The sequence below is a fragment of the Pinus tabuliformis genome, chromosome 9 (assembly GCF_031772625.1).
Source record: "Pinus tabuliformis cultivar Carrire ecotype Pingquan chromosome 9, CPIR1, whole genome shotgun sequence".
NCBI lineage: Eukaryota > Viridiplantae > Streptophyta > Pinopsida > Pinales > Pinaceae > Pinus > Pinus tabuliformis.
Window position 1 is genome coordinate 668809649 of NC_142307.1, and position 23401 is coordinate 668833049.

Below are 23401 nucleotides of genomic sequence, written 5' to 3' on the forward strand. Positions count from 1 at the left end.
GCATAGCCTTGACCAATCCATGACCCTGTGCCAACATTACTCTGTGTATAATATCATTGCGCAAAAGAAAGCTTGATTCATGCTAAAGATTTTGATTTTGAGTTAGTGACGGTGAGGGATCAAGTAAGTTTGTACTTATAGGCACCCACATTGTCACTTTGACTTGGGAAGTCTGCACTACTGATGTTGAGCTAGAAGTTCAGGCATTGCGAAAAGAACATGTCCACCCTCTTTCAAGCATCAGGGAATCAACCAGAAGTTCAACAGGGTTGTATTAGTGCATTCACTTACCATATGGCACTTATAATGGTTATCTATGTGATTGTAAGCTAGTCACAGTAATGGGAGTGATAGCTAAGCACTAGCCATGGGGTCAGGAGTCGATGAACTGAAGAAATAATTCATAAACTCCACACCAGGATTAACTTGGGGAAGGCTCCTTGGAAATTTATTGGAGATTGATCCAAATTTATATTCCAGTTATGGACTAGTTTGTGCGTACACTTTTAAATGCATATGGTTGTTAGATCACAAGAGATATAAGGCTTAAATTGAACCACGAACAATCCCTAAATCAACATGAACCATAAGCATATCATACAGAAAAGAGAAGATGGAACTATGAAAAAGAGAAACACAAAATATGGGTTAATTTCTCATTGGAAGCATATAGGTTTCAATTAGTTGGCACTTTTGAACAGTGCATTCCCTTTCTAAGCTTGAATTTTAGAATCACCCAATTCTTAGCTCAAGGGGTGTAGGAGGAACGGGTACAAGGATAAGTTTTGAATATATGCTGGAACCTTGGAAAAATTGCTTGAGTGTGCTAAAGTTGAAAAACACCCCAATTTCCATCTTCTTGTGAGGTCAGGTGGATGTGATTGATCATTGTATCACCAAATATCCTAAAATGGAGTCCCACTTTAACTTAATGCAAAATTAAGTCAATGGAAGTAAAACATAAATAAAAGTTAATGCTAACATCAACTTAAGAATTAAGATTAAGCTGTAGCATCAATTCTTAAGAACACGTTGAAATTTTTGTCAGTTTTTCAGTGCAGAATTTCAAAGCTTGTGCTTCCAAAGTTTTACCATCTTGTTGCTTTTGGAAAATAATTCCCGTCTTGTTGCTTTTGGAAAATAAGATCACTGGTCGTCAAATCTTGTTGGTCTTGGAAAATAAGGTTAATAGTGAACAATATCTCAGACAAGTTATATTATGTTTCCTCTAAACTTCACCAGAATTAAACTGTTTCCCACCCTTATTTGAATTAGTCCATTTTTATTTCGACCATCAATTTAACTACAGACAAGTTTAAATGTTCTATGTTTTTGACGTTTTTCGTCAATCATTACTGAAATCCAACTATGCAATCGGTGGTGAAATGACAGTCTATAATGGCTATAATAATGTTTACGACAATGGCTATAATAGTGTTTAACTCCACATTAATCTCTTCCAAACAATCTTGAATGCAGTCTCCAAAAATTACCGGATTCCAAATTTGTATTCTTTCCCAAATCAGTATATCTTCATCAATAATAGAACTACCCATAAGCATTGGCTATCAACAAGACGTAGAAAGACTAAGTTATCTGTTTATAGGTTTACACTCAGCGAAAATAGCTCCGAGAAAGCATTTTTTCCTCCCACCCGTTGTAGCATTTTCTTGTCCAAAGGATCCAGCGAAAATGCTTTGAGAATTGCCGGTTTGTTTCCTGGCCAGACTCTTGGGCACATGACAGTTTTTATAAATATAGTTTTAAAATTTTGGTTTTCAGGGCCCAGTGTACTAAGGTTTAAATGCAGAGGCTTTAAGTGATTTTATTAAAAAATATTGGGTCTGCTCCAGACCCAATCTCGAAGTTCGAATAATCGCATTTGTCACCAAGGGTTGCAAGTCCAAGCTGAGCATCCCAGCGCATCAAGCGCCAATTCACAGGACATGAGTGTATTGTATTGTGCACTACGCGTTGGTATGGTTTACAAGGGTTGGTGTATATAAACACCATAAGCCTCCTCTACATGGTCAATGTGGCATAATTTCTCACGACCAATCAAATAAAAAAAGGAATCCAAATTTATTGCATTTGTTTACAAATTAAATCGATGGCAGTTATATGGAGTTTATCATGATGCAAGTATGAAATCTATGGTAAAGAAGGATTGCACACCTTCCTTAATTTTCGAGCTTTAACAAAGGGAGGGGGTCACAATTAGTGGTTTTGGAAACGTGGCAGTGTTTCATTGGAGCAGAACCCCTCAGAAAAAACTGCTTACCACAAAGACCCCGTCCGCATTTTGCTTTTGAAAACCACTGTATAGTGACAACGCAGGGTTAAAGGTGGCAACAAGGTTGCTAAGTGGCCATTGCACTGCTATAGGCCTTGACAGCATACCATTTAATTGATATCGAGTATGAAGCCTGCGAGAGACATAAGTGGCGGGTTATTTGGCTATATCCTTATGTCATTATTATTATTTGCGTTTCTCTGCCACAGTTACTGAGTGACAAATTTCGTTGAGTATTCAGGAGCCAAAAGCCTGGGTCGTTGTGCCTATTCACATTTAATCATTCAAGAAACAAGGATCTATCAAACATTAGACGATGCAATGTAGATTGTCATTGATTGCTGCTAGATGACAGTGATACCATGTGTCAGAGATTGGGTTTGGAAGATTACTGTGCGAGTGCTCAATGTATGGAGTAAAAGATGAAGATTGAGTTAGCACGTGCAATGATTGGAGGATGTGCATATTGTTGTAGCTCGAATGCCTATGCACAGACCATATGTGACAGAGATGGTGCCTGAATCTATAGGTTTTGTATGGTGTGCGATTAAATGTGGATTCGTGCTATCCAAGCTTAGAGTATGTGATGTTACTTAGTGTGTCACTAACCACAACTCTTTATATGCTAATTCTAGATTAGATTGCCAAGGGTTTGTTACTAGAACTTTGCAGCAAAAATTGAGTTGAAATACACATGACTATAGCATAAACAAGCCCATGATTTTCTTCTAGATCAAAAGGGAAGTTGTGAGATTGTTAAGTCCAAAATACAGAGCAGGGTTTAAACAATTTCACATTCTCATTTAAGGCCATTCTATTGAACTTATTTGGCTACAGCAAGAACAAAAGTATTCCTTCTCGTTTGATAAGGTATTTTGTCTTGAGGTTACACAGGAAGCAAAGTGAGTCAAGATTGTCATTGGACTGGCGAGATTCTACAGGAACAAAATAATCATTTGTGAAATCCCCTTTACTATTTTCTACCAAGATGAAAGGAGCATTCACACATGCATATATCTGTTCATGGAAAGGAAATGGTATAAGCTATATGGTGTTTGAAAATCTACATGAACCCGAGTTTATACAGGATTTTAAAGGCATGATTTAGGGTTGCCTGGGGGCTAGAAATGATAGTAAATTTGTGACTGTCATGGAGGCCCTCATAAAAAGATCTACTTTATTCCCTGTTTAAAATATCTGGGGCTATGTTTATGACAACGGAGAGGTGATTGACTGCATGTTAAGCATGATGCCACTGCTTGCATCCTCAACATTTATTGATGCTATTTGAGGTCTTCTTAGGGCATACAATGTGATCGACATTTGTATAGTTGTAATTTGGGCATTTTGTACTCTACTCAGTGTCAAGGTCATCTTTATGACAAAAACAACTACCCAAAAATGCCTAGGAAACAAGTCTTGATAATGGTTCTATTTCAAAGGAATTCAAGGAAGCTCTCAATATGCTTCAATGCAAGGAAAATCAGTTTTACTTGAAAAAATTTATTTCAAAAGCTTGCCTACGGACGAAAAAACACCATTTAGGTGGTTCTGCTCTTGCTTATATTTTTTATCAGATTGGTCATGTTTTCCCAAACTTCCATAATGTTTTAGATTTCAAGAAAGTCTTTGTTATAGTCCAGAAATTGTTTGAACGAAATATTGTTTCAGCACGTCATGATATTAGTGATGAGGGTATAGTTGTATTCGTGCTAGAGTTGTTGCAGGAATATTATGAGTCTCATGGCCATTTCAAGTAGCAACAACTAAGAGAAGTAGCCTTGATGATGAATGGTACATTAAGAGGAGACATTTCTTGTATGACTGTAAGTGTTTCTCCTTCGGCAACAGTGGAGTGAGGCATACAAAAACAGAGTGTTAGTGGTATTCAAATAAAAGGAAGACAAAATCGAGGCAGCAGTTGGACATTCATTAGCCTAAACAAAGAAGTTACACAATAAATTCTCATTTTGCGAGAATGACAGAACTTGGTAAAAAAGACAGGTGGCAAAGATCAACAGGCATAAAATTGTTTCCATAGTTAAGAGCATGAATATATCAGTCAAAATGACAATTGGTTAAATAGGTGGCAAAATTTCCATTTTAAAAGAGACGTGGACAAATTTTCAGGGATTGACATCAACAACTCAGATTTTCAAAATGAGGCTCAACAGGTAAAGAAACATTATCCAGAATTCTAGTCAGAGAATTTTCTATTACTTCTAGATTGAAAGAGCATTTGACTCCAGAAGCTCCAATATTCTAGACGCCTTGCAGTCGGTTCTAGATTTGGTTTATTTTTAGAGATTTTTATTGATTTTGATTCCTAGAGCTCAGCTTTCTGTTCTTAGAAGTTAGAGACAGTTTGTTGATTGTAATGTTCTATATATTCTTTAATTTTGAATGTGAAAGAGTTGGCTTTTGGGCATACAAGCACTTGCAATTTTTGTAAAGCCTAAATATTTCAAAGATTTTTTAATCAAAGGGTTCTGACTTCAGTTAATGATAGACATTATTTATTGTGTCAGTGGTTACTAGAGCATTCATATTCTGTTTCTGCATATATTTGAGGTTGTATAGAACATTGGGCAAGGCTAGGTTGAGTGTCAACCTCCCTAGAAGCCCACCGCAAAGTTATGTTCATTACTGAGTAGATCAAGGTGATAGTGTGTCATGTTGATCCCTCTGCATCAATAGATTATTGCTTCTATATCAATTCTTAGATTTATTGTTGTTAGCTATAGAGATTCTTCTATACGCTTCTGCTCTTATTAGATGATTAGACATTCAGGGAGGATATTTAAGTGTCTAATTTATTCTCTATTCCTCTATCACCATCTTTGAAGCTATGTTACTCTGTTATAGTTGAACGTTGACACTTTGATAAGGACTGAAAGAGAGGGTTTTATTTGTTAAGCAGAGATTTGAAACCCTAAGCAACCACCCTATACAACAACCTCTAAATATGGCGATTGTGCTTCATAGGCTATTGTTCAGTTACAGTGAACAACATTAAAGCCTCGTAAAATTGAGGGAGCCCCCTCTGGTCCAAGGGCCAGCTTGAGCGTAAAGTTGGTTGAGTTGGTTTCTTGGTGCAGTTTCCAGCCAATAGACTGCCTTCGAGAAACAGATACAACATTTGGTGTCGTTGCCGGGGAACAGAGTATTCAACACTTTTCCCTGGAGAATGATCATGACTAGATCTATTCTTTACTGGTGAACAAAGATTAGACATTTGATATTGGTTACAGTTCTTTCACCAGGCGGCTCCACTTTGTTTATTTCGTGATTCCACTGGGTTACCGCTTTCACTGGTTTAAGATGTTGATTGCATCTGTTGTTGTGTTTCCTCAATGCTTAGTAATGTTGATTGCATTGAACGATGTATTTTTTTCCTTCTCAGCAATAATCAGAAAACTCAGAAGTTTACAGAGGATACACTCTTCAAAGTTCACTTGTAAATATTATTTGCCTATGGAATTTGAGTTTCATATTGTAAATTTTTTTCAAGCTTTCAATTCCATGCAAGGTAGTCTGTCAGTTAATTCAATCTTCACGTGGTTACACTGGAAGTTTGATTACACCTAACAGTGCATAATTTCAATCCAACAAATTAGGAGTGTGTGCAGTAGATCAATTGGTGTTTGATTTGTTTTCAGTATACTTCAGCAAATTGGGTTTGCAATGTGTGGTTTCCAGAATAAATTAGTTTCGGTCGGTTTTTGCTTCAGCAGTTTCGGTTTGCTGTTTATAGATTGTTTCAGTTTGAGAAGGTTACAACTTTCACTTCACAGCAAGTTACCTGGTAAAATCTGAATTCATTAATGGGAAGTGAAATAATGATTCCATAACTCAAATCAGAAGACGGGATAATAATAAATATGTCTTCTAGCATTTCCTTATGGAGAAGATTTTATGATTGTCTTCAGGAACATTGTGAGAGTATTTGTCTAAATTGCTCGTATATTTAAAGATTGTTGTAGGCATTAATCTGCAAGCATCACATATTAGAATGTTTTCCTCATAAGTGGAGTATGATAATAATGAAGAACATGCAATTTTGGAGCAGTGGTTTCATGAACTCAATGGACAAATATATGATAGTTATGAATCAGATTTTATGAACGACAGTGGAGCAGATATTTTGGTTAATAGGAAAATGAAAACATTACTACTTCTTTTTAAAGAGAGATTACACTTTCAGCATTGTTTCCGAGACAAAAAGATTATGTTGTTGGCTAATGAGCAAGACTATAACATACTGAAACACAAAGAAGTTTTTCGCAGCTATCGAAAACATGACAATGGTGCAGCAGAATTTGTTACAAAATCATAATAAGAATCCATCATTCATGAGGATTATGAGCAGATTTTTCAAGTCAGATGTTTCAGTGGTCCTCCTTTTGTGTATGGAGAAAGTGATATCGTAGGTTCCAACAAATGGACAATGAGATTTTAGTCTACCATATAGTTTGGTAATGAGCAGGAATCCTCAATTCATAAATTCAGAGCATTATAGATGACTAAATACCATTAAGCTTGATTTGCAATTGTATTAGGTAGTTGTTTGTTGCCGATTTCTTTTCAAATGGAGTATTGATTGACTGCTAGTTTCTTCTAATAAAAGCTTGCTCTTATACACTTATGATTGTTATTTGGTTTTGGGACATGGGCTTGTCTTGAAGAATTGTGATTAAGGCTCATTGGTTTGTCACAATACGGTGACTTGTGGACTAGCGAGACTTAGATTGATAAGAGCTTGATTATGGATTTTTTTTTTCTTTCTCAGTTACGAACTCGTTCATGTTTGCACAACGTTTAGATGGGAAAGTTTACTTGATGTTTTCAAGGACATAGTATTTGGTTATAGCAACCTTGAAAAATTTAATGTAACACAAAATACTCAAAGGTATGTGCAACATGTCAGATATCAAGCTATTTTCAATGAAGCTTTGAAGATCATCTATCAAATAGCGCACAACTAATGAGAAAGTTGAAACAATTGCTGGTGGAACAAAGGATTGTGAAGTGCTCTGGAAGCGATCAATGATGTAATTTGGCAACCAAGACAATATGAAGAGCAGGGGAAAGCTAGATCCTCGATTTTCATCATGTGTACCAATAGATTAAAAGGAGTAAAATGATGTTGCTGCGGCGAATAAAATTGCTGGCCATGGTGGATCTTGCCAGGGTCATTAATGGTTCTACAGTAAAAGAAACATTAAAATTGTGGAAGAAGTGAGTTTTGTATTGGACTGACTTGAGTCTTGTGATAGAAGTAAATAAGAAAATTCCTCACTGTTTTAAATTTTTTATTAGAAGTAAACTTGGAAGCTTCATGATGAAGAACTTGGAATCATCAGAGAAAAAACATTTTGTAGTACTTTGCAACAGTTTGTTTCAGTTTGAACAATTTTCAGTTTTCATATTTCGGTGTGGTTCCAGTACACAAGTTGCAAGATATTGAAATGAGTCATTGCTGCTGATTTCTTTTCAAATGGAGTACTTGCTCTTCCATTTCAGTTTGAAGTGTGTGTATAAGTGTTTCAGTTTGGGCAGAGCAAGTCACAAGTTGCAGTGTGGTTCCAGGTTACAGATGGAAGATTACAAGTTGACTTACAGTCATCGAAGGATGGGCATGACAACATTAACCCAACAGAAAGGCACAGGTCAGTTCTCTGCGTCCCACAGGAGGGGCAGATTTCTTTTCAAATGGAGTACTTGCTCTTCCATTTGAGTTTGAAGTGTGTGTATAAGTGTTTCAGTTTGGGCAGAGCAAGTCACAAGTTGCAGTATGGTTCCAGGTTACAGATGGAAGATTACAAGTTGAGTTACAGTCATCGAAGGTTTGGCATGACAACATTAACCCAACAGAAAGGCACAGGTCAGTTCTCTGTGTCCCACAGGAGGGGGCAGTCTCCGGGTGGAGCCAATGTCCACCCAATGTTGTAGCATTTTCTTGTCCAAAGGATCCAGTGAAATGCTTTGAGAATTGCTAGTTTGTTTCCTGCCTGGACTCTCAGGCACATGATAAAGTTTTTATAAATTTTGTTTTAAAATTTTTGGTTTTCAAGACCCAATTGTGCTAAGGTTTAATTGTAGAGGTTTTAAGTGATTTTATTAAAAACTATTGGGTTTATACTCCAGACCCAATCTCGAAGTTTGAATAATCACATTTGTCACCAAGGGTTGCAAGTCCAAGCTAAGCATCTCAAGACAACACCCAACGTATCAAGCGCCAAGCCACGGCGCAAGGGAGTATTATATTATGCACTAGGCGTCAGTATGGTTTACAAATGTTGGTGTATATAAGCACCATAACCCTCCTCTACATGGTCAATGTGAAATAATTCCCCATGACCAATCAAATAAAAAATAAAATCCAAATTTATTGCATTTGTTCACAAATTAAATTGACGGCAGCTATATGGAGTTTATCACGATGCAAGTATGAAATCAATGGTAAAGAAGGATTGTGCACCCCCCTACTTTTCGAACTTTAACGCATGGGGGGCACGCAATTAGAGGTTTTGGCAAAATGGTCTTTGGCAATGTGGCAACATTTCATTGGAGCGGAAACCCTCAGCAAAAAACTGCTTACCACAAAGACCACCTTCGCATTCTACTTTTGAAAACCACTGTATAGTGACAACGTAGGGTTAAAGGTGGCAACAAGATTGTTAAGTGGCCATTGCGCTGCTACAGGCCATGGCAACAGACCATTTAATTGATATGGAGTATGAGCCCTGTGAGAGACAAAAATGGCGGGTTATTTGGCTATATCCTTATGTCATTATTATTTGCGTTTCTATGCCACAGTTACAGAGTAGCAAATTTCGTTGAGTATTCAGGAGCCGGAAGCCTGAGTCGTGCCTATTTGCATTTAATCATTTAAGAAACAACAAGATCTATCAAACATTAGACTATGCGATGTAGATTATGATTGATTGTTGCTAGAGGACAGTGATACGATGGGTCAGAAAATAGCTTTGGAAGATTACAGTGTGAGTGCTCAACGTATGGAGTAAAAGATGAAGACTAAGTATGTGCAATGATTGGAGGATGTGCATATTGTTTTTTCCAGTACGAAAAAAGATATATATATTAAAATGGATCATGTATTTGCATCATGCAACCATATCATCATAGAAAACCATATGGGATAGCATGTTCTTGCATACCCCATCAGAATATCCAGATATACATATAGACAAAATATAAACACAAAAGATCAGCGTGCATCAAGTAGCAGAAATAGGTGGGGGTGCGAGGCAAATACACACATCATATTGACCATAAGAGGAGAAACAATGATCATCCCCATTGCTATGAATATCTTTGATAAAACCAAGTCACCAGCAAGTTGTTGATGTGTCTACTTGATACAGAAAAAAGGTCTTTTCTAACAAAATTATACAAAAATATAGAGCAGAGAGTTAATCTTCAGATTTAGCTAGGGAATGGGAATTCCCCAACATTTAGAACATTGCCATCCAATATTATATCAATGTGCATTTCTCCCAATTTTCCTTGTAGCCCTTTCTTTGAGAGATCATCCGCAAGCTGGTTGTATTCTTTGCCTATATGCATGATGGATGGGTTCCCGAGCTGTGTCCAGAGATTATCAATTCTCCTTAACCATCCAAGGAGTGATGATTGATTGATAATTGCATACCCATTTACATGATCCATGATAATCTTGGAATCCCCATATATATGAATATCAGGGATATTGAGGAAATTTGTGAACCATAATATACCCCATAAGGCCATTGCTTCTGCCCTATTGTTTGTGCCAATTCCCGCATTCCAGTAACATTGAGGAAGTCCCCTCTGGTTCAATGACTAGCTTGAACCTAAGGTTGTTTGAGTTGGTTTCTCGATGCATTTTGCAGCCAATACACTGCCTTCGAGAAACAAATACAACACCACCCATAGGCACCTAGGTGCCATCGACATGTCGGGAACCAAAGAATCTCAATTGTGTTCAACCATTATCTATGAATTCAATGATGGCTTCTATTGGCATTTATGGCAACAAAACTAGGGTAGTGACATGTACACATTGCCTTAGTCCGTACATTCCTCATACAAGCTCCTTAACTATCCCCTATAATGAATGATTAATTCCCCCCTTAGCCAAGCATAAAACAATTCATTTGCAAAGCTTGCATGCACAATAAATTTGTATGACAATTACCACAAAGTCTAGTAGGCCGAGTGCAAAGTCCCACTAGGCAATTTAGGTCTTCTGACAACAAGAGATCTACCACCATTATGACCTCAATGACCTCTCTCTAGCTATTTAGTGGTGAATTAAATCCCACAAGGGAGCCTTCCCTATAAAGATAATTGATGAATATTCAAGAAAGAAGGACTTTAAGGTGATGAAAGGTCTAATAATTTGAGGCAGGATATTGGTGGAGCCTAGAAAGGTTGGGATAGAATTTACCAAAATCCAAGTACACTTTCCTAAGATCATTCACATATATTAGCAAGTTGTTAAAAGCCAAGGTTTGAGGATATTCAATAATATGGCCTGTGATGTCATATGCTAGAACAAATACCCTTTTAAGCATAGATCAATGAAGGAGTAAGGCTATCGAGTAGGTAAACAAGTTTTAGGGTAGGAAATTGAGTTTTTGTGGTTGAAATATGCACAAAACAACAAGAAAATAGATGACATATGCCCTAATTGCAGGTTTTTATAATGCAATTAATGCTAGATTTTGCTTTCTTCGAATTATTAAATGTAATCCCTGTCAAGAGGGCAATAACGCATCAAATAAAATTGCTATTAAATATAGTTTCAAGAAAACAAGAGCCTTAATCCTAATCCTAACCCTAGATACCTCTAAATTGAAGGAAAGAGAAAATAGATAAAAAAAATAGGGGTTTGATCAACCTGTACTAGACTAGTACCTTGATCTAATTGGGCAATGTAGTCTTTTAGGGAAAAAAATCTATGAAGAAGGCCTTGTTGAAGAGGGTGAGAGTGAAAATCTCTACTTAGAAACCCTAGCAACTATCTTAAATGGGAGATTTTAAATTCAAGAGATGCATATATCAAATTTCTATTGAAGGGTTCAAGGGAAACAATTTTGCATACCATGAAGAACTAAGATTTCAAGAAAAGTATAACAAGTTTAGCATGGCACACATATAAACTTTAATTTACATAATATAGCATGAAAAATTGAAGAAGATCAACAATAAACTTACACATCCATAATAATTTCTTCAATCAATCCCAAAGAAGTCTCATGCAAAATTACTACTCAATAAACAATTCACTCCATAATATCATTGCGTCCAAGTAGGAAAGAGGCCACTAACTAGTGTGCACTTTTGAAAAGAGAGTTGTGATGAAAGATGATGATGAATAAGTGAATGAGACTCCCCTCTATTTGTCCGAGGGCTACCAAGTCTCATTTCACTAATTTTACAATCGAAAGGTCTAAAACAAGTTTACTTAAGCATTCAACTAGGTCAAAGGTCACAAGCCAACCTTGACATAGCTCTAAAACATAATAAAATGCTAAAAATAATCCACACGTGTAACATCATCCTCAAAGAGTGGTTAATAATGCATTAAGTAACTGAGGCAATGGTCCAAGAGTTCTCCTCACTCAAGAAATGCTCAAAGTGCATGTGTACATCTCCAAAAGGCAATGCCTCAACCACGATGTCATACATAAAGTGGCCTACGTCACCCTTCCAAGGCATGTAGTAGTGATGTGGAACCATCTAAGACAAGCATTGACACCAAGGAAGAATGTGCTAGGCCCCCCAATTCATCTTAATGAACCACCCTCATATGGGCTTTGAAACAAGGCATCATCCATGAAGCAGGGTCAAGGCTAGTAGCATGGGGACATCTTGGGTCCATCTAAGCACTTCATCAAATAGTCTAACACCCATGCTCTCAAGCTCGACATTTCAACATCTGGAGGCACATCTTGTAGAATTATGTTGAAGCTACTCAATGCAAAGTACCCTTTGGAAGGTGTTGGAAAGAAGTCAAGGTATCCTTCACATGATCTTTGTTGCATGTATAATACCACCTAAACAAACCTCTTAAGATCAAGTGAGATCAAATCATTAAAGCATCATAATGGACCATATCTAATGCTAGAGGCAGAAAACTACTTCACATAAAACTCACCTTCAAATGTCTAACTAGCTCAAGACCTATCAACAAGTTAGCACACTTATGTTAGGGATGATTAGGTCAACAATCCTATTAGGTGTTTCCAGCTCCCAAGGGGAGTGACATGTCCTAGGTAGACCCATCAATCCATAGGTGTGCATGATAAGGTGGTCATGGAGTGAGAAAGACCTCAAGGAAGATGCCACAACCATGAGACCAATTGATGGAGGTCCAACATCATGAGTATAATGATGTAAGGAGGGAGCAATCATGGAGGCATGAGATAGCCCTTTCCTTGGCCTACTTTTTCCACATATCTAGTGTACCTTTTGATTTAAAGATTTATATTTCTTTGGTGCATAACTTAGGAGACCAATTTTTTTTAAATACCCCTTAAAAATATAACAACACTAATCAGGTTGGGACATTCAAGAGTTCCTTTCTTTTAGATGAAGCATTACATGATTGAGGAATTGGGTGACGGCTAATGATGGGGGTAGAGCTTATGTTATTTTTTTCCCATGTGTTAAATACGTCCCAAGCATCATCTGTCTTTTACATTTTCTTTTTATTGCGACTTTATATGCTTTTATCCTTCTTTTAGCTATATCAACCTTTAGGGCATAGTTTTTGGACCCTAACTCAAGGATGTGGATATAGGGTGCCAATTCTAATGACCAATGACAATTAACCCAAACATTGGAGATGAGTAATTAGAAATGGTGGAAAGTGGTATGGATTACCCTAGACATGTTATATCAATAAATGCCTCCCTAGTAGTGCCCTTCCTAAACAATAATTCCTTAGAGGAGGTCCCACTAGAATATAGTCAAATGCTAACCTTCCAGATGAAGTGTGGAAACAAGGATACAATCAGGAGCAGTCAATCATCCATTTTTCCATGTGATTCATACGAATATTCCATAACATTAAATAAAAGCACATGATTGCTAGAATGGTTAGAGTACCTGCGGATAGATGACCCGCCTTCCTTCAAGAAGAATGCTAGATGGGAGAGAGAATTGACCCGAGCAATAGGTGGAGAACTCTTATGTAATGTTATTTGAAGACCATTGTAGGCCTATTGGTTGGTTGGCTTTCAAATGAGGGGAAACAAATTTCCTAAGGGTTACCCAATTTTGATGGGTAACAAGGACCATGTGCCCTCCCATAAACATGGGACATAAGACACATAAGGAACATAATACAAAAGATAGGAAGACTTACGGTAAAGACACATGACAATCATAATAAAATAATGGTTAATTGACTCCCCCTACTTCCCCACTTGTTGGTTCATTACCTCGATTATGCTTCTAGGGAGATTACCCACAAGTTCACGTTTTATTAGTTTGTATATTAATCAAATGGTAAACTTACCACATCTTCATCATACACTTACACAATATGCTTATATGCTCATAAGGGGTGTCACATTATCCCTCCTTTTGGAACACCACCTTCCTTTATGGTCCTTTCTCCAATCATAAAACCATGTCTCCATTATTTAGTTCTCTCTATAACAATCTTCAAGTAAAACATGCATGTTATAACATTTTTATGTACCATTTGTAGGAATTTTTTATTCTACAATACAAGCATGTACATTCATAAAAATAAAAAAAAAGTATGCAATTCTAGCTTAATACTTCTCTGTATGTTTATTTTCTCTACTCCAAAAGGCTACCACAAGTAAGTGTTCGACTCATTATCCTTTCTGGCACACCATCTTTGATATTAGTAAACATGCTATATGAAATTCTCATAGCATATTCATTTAAGTCACCTCTTCTTTGTAACTTTCCAGGCGTAGGGACCCCCTTCTCTATTAAATAGCTCCTCTAGTGATCCATCTTGTTAAAGTTTGCATGTGTAGGAAGAGCACCAACATAGGATTCTAGTGTTATCATAGTCATCTTCTCCTCCGGGTTTCCAACTTACAATAGCCACCTTTCAACCTTTCTAGGTAGATCCACTATCCATGTAAGTCATAATCATATAAGTATTATGATGAGTTCTCTTTAAAGGCCTTTAAACCAATTTTGGAAATAATTAATTATAGTAATCAAATTCCAAATAATATAGGAAATTCTACACAACACTAGCTCTCCATTGCATGGCAGTCATCCTTTGCTTTTATTGTGTCTCACTTCATTTCCATATCTAAGGCATTTCTTTATATAATTCTATTGTGATGATAAAATTTTCATGTAGTAAAATAAAACATGACTACTTATCCATACAATCTTTTGCTATAAAATCTAAAACTTTCGATGAAATTATCTCATAATACAAGACACAAATAACATATTTATTGGAATCAAATATAGCATAAGCAAGCAGTCACACAATGCAATCAAATATATGTGACAACATCCATGTATGCATATGGCACCACTTGCACACACCAACCATATTTTATTATTATTTGCCTATTTATTTTGTGGGGTGCTTCCCTTTGCCTCCCACTATGTTTATTTTTATTATTATGTTGTGTATTATAGCCATTCTTATTATTGTATGTTAATTAATTAATTAAATTTTATATTTCGTTATGTGCTTTTACATCACACAAAATACCACATTCTCATGTCATTTATTCCCCCATGATGCACTGGAATGTCTAGCGAACATCTGGGCATACCATCCAACCACCTCCCCAATACTTGCTCGACCATTTGGACACCTTCCTCCTCAACCCAAACACAACATTAGGAATATACCTTTTGAGTGCTCTTCAATGTTGTCATGAAGGTTACATTCCAAGACACAACATAAATAGGGATACCAAGGCTTCTTGTCTTACCATGCCCCTTGGGTGTCATTTACCATACCCCAACTAGGTATTATTCACATAAATGCATTCAAATAGAATAAACATATCAATCTATGATATCAAATCACTACTAAAGGAATTCTTACCTAATTCCCTTCAACACTTATGTAATATAACTAAATCATACATGCATAATTGACATATATATATATATATACACACATAAGATTACCTTATTAATTGGTGTCTTATGGAAACTTGCACAATCCTTCACCAACCTCTTGATCAACACTTTCTTGTCTTTGTCCTTTCTTCACAAGGATGACTATCAGATGTTGTAGTGTCAACATCATCTTCAACCATACCTCAACCAATTTCGATCATAGAACCATCATCAATCATATTTAATCATCAGGGCATATTCATTGCATTTTTCAAGTCGCTCTTATTGAAAATGCAACATCATGCATGCTTAAGCATATTTAAATGCAAAATCCATCATCTCAATGTGTTCCTACTACATATGTATCCCAACTATTTTATTTTCTTCCATTGAGCATTCCCATGTCTTGAAACTATTTACATATAAAACTCAAAATAATATAAAGAAAACAACAAGATATGAGTTGAAGAATTTTTCCTTCCAATTCTTGTACATGGCATGAAATTCCATAGCATAACTAATCTTTTTTATTGGTTGACTATTATTGTTGGAAAATCAAGGTATTTATACATGTGATTCTCCTTACTTGATAATGACTTGTGACATTTTTTGGCATTTTATTATTTTGGTTTACTACTTCATCAAGTAATTATAAAAAAACATAAAGATCACAAAAACAAAAAGAACACAATATATATAGGTTCCACCCCAGGGAAAAACCCCACAATTGGAGGAAACCTGAAAAATCCTCTTCTTATAGAATCAAATCAAAATGAGATTTCCAAGACCCAATAACCAAGAGACTTCCACCAAACACCAAGTCAACACTCTAAAAGATCTCCAAACAAGATAAAGTCTACCAAAGTCAACGAAGGTAAGTCTACTCTAATCAAAGTTTGGCCATCAATTCAGGGCTGCAACTTTGGCTTGGAGCTCACACATAAACCCTAGACTTTCGAACGTGTGGGAAGAAATATATCAAATTTCAAATATTCTTCCTTCATGTGGTCTTTCTTCTTGTTTCCTTGTCCTTTTATCTTGATTTCTTCTTTTCTAGGTGCAGATCAAACTTTCTTGTCATTGTTGTCTAAATGAGTCGAAGTCTCTTCATTTTTATACCCTTCTCAAGGGGTCGAATAAGCCTCTTCTAGGTTGACTTTCACTGGCAGGACGACTTGGTCTTAGAGGTCATTCGATCTTTTTGGACTCAAAAACATTTTTTCTTTCTTGTTACAAAATGCCCAAATGGGTCTTATACATATGACAAAGACTCTTTTTGACTCATTGAACGCTAGGAGCATGAAAAACATGCTTGACCTAGACTTGAGCATGAAACCCATACTTAAATAAATAAAAAATTCTTCTTTTACATGAAATACAAACTGATACAAGTGCAAAGATAATAATGAAGACATAACCTAGTTATTTTTCCAGCACTCCCTCTTAACTATGGAGGTATTCATAATGACTCAATATGGCTATCTCAAGTTGAAATATTCTAATAAGAAGGGATCCATATTGATAAGCATCAATGATGATAGTATCATCACAGGCAACATTGTCACATTACCAATGCCTTGACACATAACTCTATCTCTTTATAAGCTCAGAGCACAATGTTGGGAGGCATTCCTTGGGACACTACATGATCCAGATCTCTTCAGCTACTGGAATTAACCAAGATCTGTTGCTTCTATGATGTTAGCAGAATTGCATATGAAAGAGTATAAAACAACCACATGTGCATAGTGAAAGAAGAGGAAACATAATGAGATCTACAAATCAAAGGACACAAACACATTGATAATGGAGTTTACCCAGTGTGGGTTACATCTCCGGGCCCTGGTGTAAGGACCTGTGATCCTTGGCACGCCCACCGGCACGATGTGCGAAGCTTGTTGGTGAACGAGCGAAGGGAAAACATGAAGTGCAAAGGTTGGTTGGCAAAGTGCGCACGAACTACACGAACATGGCAGAGCGAACACTTAGCATGCGTGCGAAGAAGTGTTGAGAGAGTCACATGTATATACCATGGACAGCGTGGGCGTTCACTTGGGTAAGTTGACGGTGATGAAAGGTTGCGTTTGGAGTGTTGGCAATGGGCCGACCGAACGGTAAAGCAAACGAAGGGCGTCGGTTGGGAAAATAATGCAGGTCAACCATGAGATGGTTAACCACACGTGGAGCATATATATATCGATGCCTTGATGATTCATTTGGACATCGAACTTTCGGTCAAGGAACTCGAGCAAGAAGGAAGTGCGCAGTTAAGTGAAGCCACAGCGAAGAAGGTGAGGCGCAGTTCTATGCGCCTAGCCTTGGGCAAGGCCGCATGAAGGAAAACGCATGGGTCTTAGTCTTGGGTGAGAACACGGGTAGGAGCACCCGTCATTCGGATGAAGGAGCGCGGGTGAGACTTGGTGAAGTCGCCCGGCGTGCAAACATAACGCGGTGGTGTTGGTGAGACCGTCGTGCGAAGGGGAAACGAGGGTGTCTTGGTGACTTGGTGGAGTCGCCCACCCATTGTGCACAAGGTTCGGTTGTGAAGTGTGGTAGGCAGCTCGTGTGAGGGCGCGCCCACCCAGCTTGGGCAAAGAATCTTGGTTATCACACGGAGGTGTGAGAAGTTGTAATTTTGGCTAAGTATGAAACTTGGTGTTTCCAAGTATACTTGTAAAGCTTTGTAACATTGAAAGATTGTATAATATATTGTATTCGGGCAGACTCATTGTTCAGGGAGTTGCCCCTCCCTTTATACTGTGCAATTGTGTTCTCTTGTATAATTGTTGATGATAATGAATGTGTATGGGTGTTCATTGGTATAAAGGAAACATAATAATTACTTGGTTGAGAAACACAAACTAAGTAGGACATATGGTTAGGCATAGTCCATGAACATAAGTATTGGTGAAAAGAAAGTGTTTGGTGGTGTCGCACCTCGCCAAGAGTGGTTGAAAGACTACCACCGGCTTGGGGGCGTGGCAGTTGGTATCAGAGCTAGTCTGAAGACTTGGAGGAGTCTTGCAGGAAGTTGGGTGAAGCAATTGTGCATACGCTTGAGAGTTGGTGACAGTGAAGCAGGTACTTGCAAGTGAAGGAAGTTGTTTCACATACAAGTGGAACAAGGACTGGTTCAGGGTGCAGGCAACTTGGTGACGCTGTTGGATGGTTGAAACTAGATCGCAAAGAAGGAAGCTGTTAGCAATGGCAGGTGAATCTCAGGTTGGATCTAGCCATGGTGCGAAGGATGCTTCGCTAGCTTTCATTGAAAAGGTGTTGGAAAGGATGGAGGACTTAGAGGCTTACTGGACTAAGAAGATGGACTTGGTCGAGAAGGATCAAGAGGCCAATTCGAAGATGAGGGAAGAGCTCGATGAACTCCAGACTCAACATGAGTACATTGATCTTATGTGTACACAACTTGAAGTAAAGGTCAAGGAGATTGAAGAGGCAAGAGATCGAGGCTTGGCAGAGATCGTGAACTTGCAGAAATCTCTTGATGAAGCCAGAGATGAGATCGCGGTGTTGAAGAGGGCCGTGAGGCATAACTCAGGTGGAGGAGTGCCTCATGTGAAAGTCAAGGAACCAGAATCTTATGATGGTACAAGAAGTGCGAAAACTCTTGGCAACTTTCTCTGGGATATGGAGCAATACTTGGAACGCTTGGGTCTATCCGATGATGAGACAAAGGTGAAGGTAGCTGCTCAATTCTTGACAAAGGATGCTAAGATGTGGTGGCGAAGGAGGATGGATCAGATTGCCAATGGCAATGCTGGTGACATAACTTCATGGGATGATATGAAGAAGGCTTTGAGGACCCATTTCAGTGCTCAGGATGAAACGTGGGAAGCAAGGATGAAGATTAAGTTCATAAAGCAGACATGGAACCTACAGACATATCAGCGGGAGTTTGCAAGTGCAGTTTTGGAACTTCCTGACATGGCGGAGAGGGACAAGGTGTTCAACTTCATTATTGAATTGAAACCTTGGGCACACAATGAAGTGAAGAGGCAGAAGATTAAGACACGTGAGGAAGATTTTGCTGCTATGGACAGGTTGGTGGAGCATTATGATGAGACTTCTGATGATAGGAAGAAGAAGTCCGATAAGCCTAAAGAGAAGAAGAAGGATGATGCTTCGAAATCGGATGATAAGTTGAAGATGAAGAAAGCCTTGAAGTGTCGAATATGTGTTGAACCACATACGGTGAAGAATTGTCCTTCAAGACCGAAAGTGGCCGCTATTGCACAGTCTAATACGAAGAATGAAGAAGCTTCTGTGGGGATGATGCAGATTCTTGGAGCTGCTGCTGCTACAGAGGTGGTCTCTCGAAGGGATCCTGAGAGGAACAGTTTGGAGTATGTTCGGATGAAGATTGGGAGTGCTGATATACTCACTATGGTGGATAGTGGGGCTACTCACAACTTCATGAGTGAAGATACTGTGAGAAGGATTGGGCTGAAGTTTGTACCAGTGAAGGCACAAATGAAGACAGTGAATTCTCCTCCTGATTGTGTTCTTGGTGTAGCTGAAAGAGTGGACACAACACTAGGTGAGTGGACCGGGAAAGTCGACTTCACTATAGTGTGGATTGATGACTATGAGGCTGTACTGGGGATGGAATTCTTGAAACAATTTGATGCTATGATTGTTCCACATTTGAAGAAGCTGTACATTTACGATGGAATGGAAGATGTACCCATTGGTGTTCCAACCATTGGTGTGACAAGGCTTGATTGTAAACTAGCAATGATGCAAATGGAGGATGAAAAATGCATGGAAGACATGAGTAAGCGGTTGTCTACGGTTGAGACAAAGCTTACCGAGTAGTCATTGGTCATCAGGACACTATCTGATAGTATCTTGGATTTGTCAAGAAGGCTATAAGTGGTTGAGGATGATGATAATGATGAGGAGGCATATGTGAGGCCGAATGTCCGGGAGGAGGATCGGGTCACTTATCTACAGAGGATGGAGATAGAGGATCCTGACAGATGGATTGAGCTTATTAGTGAGGGTGAGCCTTTAGGCTCCACTCCCTCTACATCTTCTTAGATGACATAGAAGATGGGGCTCATTGTTAGCTGCTCATGGTAGTGAGTCCTTAAGACAGGTTGAGCAGGTATGACAGATGGTGCAGGGATGGTTCGACATCAAGCATCATGACATGTTACAGATGGGATTGAGTTTCCATGGACCTGAGCATGGATAAGATTCTTGGTGAGTCCAGGATGTGGCAGAATCAGAGATAGACTGGTGAAGGCATAAGGATGTTCACTCTCATGGCTTAAGCGTGACAGTTGGATTAGCTACCCAACTAGTTCAAACATGGGGTCCGAAAGTGCACGGAAGGATGTTGGCATCACGCAGGCGAGGAGGACAGTTCACAGGATGGGACGACACATGATGGAGATAGTAGTTCTACATATGTTTTAGGGATGTTTGCAGTATGTGGAGGAGTTGATATCATGGATTGAGGATGAGACAATTGTTGATGTTGGTCTTGGTGGATGGCTACCAGGATGGGATGTTGTCAAGGACGACAACGATTTCAGGTGGAGGAGGATGTAAGGACCTGCGATCCTTGGCACGCCCACCGTCACGATGTGCGAAGCTTGTTGGTGAACGAGCGAAGGGAAAACATGAAGTGTGAAGGTTGGTTGGCAAAGTGCGCACGAACTACACGAACATGGCAGAGCGAACACTTAGCATGCATGCGAAGAAGTGTTGAGCGAGTCACATGTATATACGGTGGACAACATGGGCGTTCACTGAGATAAGCCAACGGTGATGAAAGGTTGTGTTTGGAGTGTTGGCGATGGGCCAACCGAACGGTAAAGCAAACGAAGGGTGTCGGTTGGGAAAATAACACAGGTCGGCCGTGAGATGGTTAACCACGCGTGGAGCATATATATCGATGCGTTGATGATTCATTTGGACATCAAACTTTCGGTCAAGGAACTCGAGCAAGAAGGAAGTCCGCAGTTAAGTGAAGCCGCAGCGAAGAAGGTGAGGCGCAGTTCTATGCGCCCAGCCTTGGGCAAGGCCGCACGAAGGAAAATGCACGGGTCTTAGTCTTGGGTGAGAACACGGGTAGGAGCGCCCGTCATTCGGACGAAGGAGCGCGGGTGAGACTTGGTGAAGTCACCCGGCGTGCAAACATAATGCGGTGGTGTCGGTGAGACCGCCATGCAAAGGGGAAACGAGGGTGTCTTGGTGACTTGGTGGAGTTGCCTGCCCATCGTGCACAAGGTTCGGTTGTGAAGTGTGGTAGGCATCTCATGTGAGGGCGCGCCCGCCCAGCTTGGGCAAAGAATTTTTGTTATCACACAGAGGTGTGAGAAGTTGTAATTTTGGCTAAGTATGAAACTTGGTGTTTCCAAGTATACTTGTAAAGCTTTGTAACATTGAAAGATTGTATAATATATTGTATTCAGGAAAACTCATTGTTCAGGGAGTTGCCCCTCCCTTTATATTGTGCAATTGTGTTCTCTTGTATAATTGCTAATGATAATGAATGTGTATGGGTGTTCATTGGTATAAAGGAAACAAAAATTTAACTGGTTGAGAAACACAAACTAAGTAGGACATATGGTTAGGCGTAGTCCATGAACATAAGTATTGGTGAAAAAAAAGTGGTGCCGCACCTCGCCAAGAGTGGTTGAAAGACTACCGCTGGCCTAGGGGTGTGACACCTGGTGTCAAGAGTTATGAGGCCGCTTCATTAAATGTTGCAAATGATGATGATGTACATGGCATATTCTTTGCCATTACAAGGATGAATACTCTCAACCAGAGTGGCATGTCTCTTCACGAGACGTTCACAGGAACTCTCACTCATATGGGCAAATTCTCTCAACAAGAGTGGCATGTTCTCCATGAGACGTTCTCCCTATAGTTTTCCATTCCATGATTTTTGTTTATTATTAACAACATGCTTGTAATTAAAATGAACTTTAGAATACTGAGACTATTTATACCTCTCTCAACTGTCTCTAGTGCGATTCTGGCAGTGAGAGCTTTCCTTAGCTTTCCCTTTGCAATGTGCATTGTCATGGGAGGATTGTGATGTGTTCCAATCATCATTTTTCTGTGATGGCTTCGACAATTCCTTGGAAGCTTCTGATACCTTTGAGCACTCTCCTTCAGTGTATTCCAAACCTGCAAACTAAGGTCTTTGTACCACCTCCAATGGTTGAGTCATCCCTTAATGATTAACACCAAGTCCTCCTCTTTTATACCCCATCTTGGTAAGGAGTGTCATTCCAGTTCTTGAAATTGGTACCTCCATGTTTCCAATAGAAATAGTGTCATGTGAAAAAGAAACTGAAGAACGATCAACACTATTTACATCAACTGTCGATTCTGAAACATGCTATGATGGTTTCAATAAGCCTTCGTTGCGCTTCAATTTTTCCAAGGCCTCTTCCGCGGCTCGTAACTAAAGTTGCAATCTCTGCTTCTCCTCTTTTTCTTCTCATAGAAGCCTCCTCAATTCAACATTCTATACTTGAAGGCTCTGATTGATCTCCTCATCTGAATGATGAGAAGACGATGAAGAAGATGAATGTACACTCGAGGGGATAGATGGAGCATTGCCCTCTGCTCTTTCTTTCTCTCGTTCCTCTCTTGCCATCTTCTCCTCATAATCTGCATACATTATCTCTACCATTTTTTACATCTTGTAGAAGGCCTTGTACATATCTCTGTCATCCTCCATTTTCTTTCTTGTTGCACGTTCAATTGTTCACACTTGTAATTCACATCAATGAGAAGACCGCTTTGACACCAAACTTGATCCGGATCTCTTCAAGTACCGAAATTAACCAAGGTCTTTTCTTTTATGATGTTAGCAGAATTGCATATGAAAGAGTATAAAACAACCACATGTGCATACTGAAAGAAGAGGAAACATAATGAAGATCAGCGAATTAGATGACACAAACAAATTGATAACGGAGTTCACCCAGTGTGGGTTATGTCTTTGGGCCTTGGTGTCAAGAATGGGGAGACCGCTTC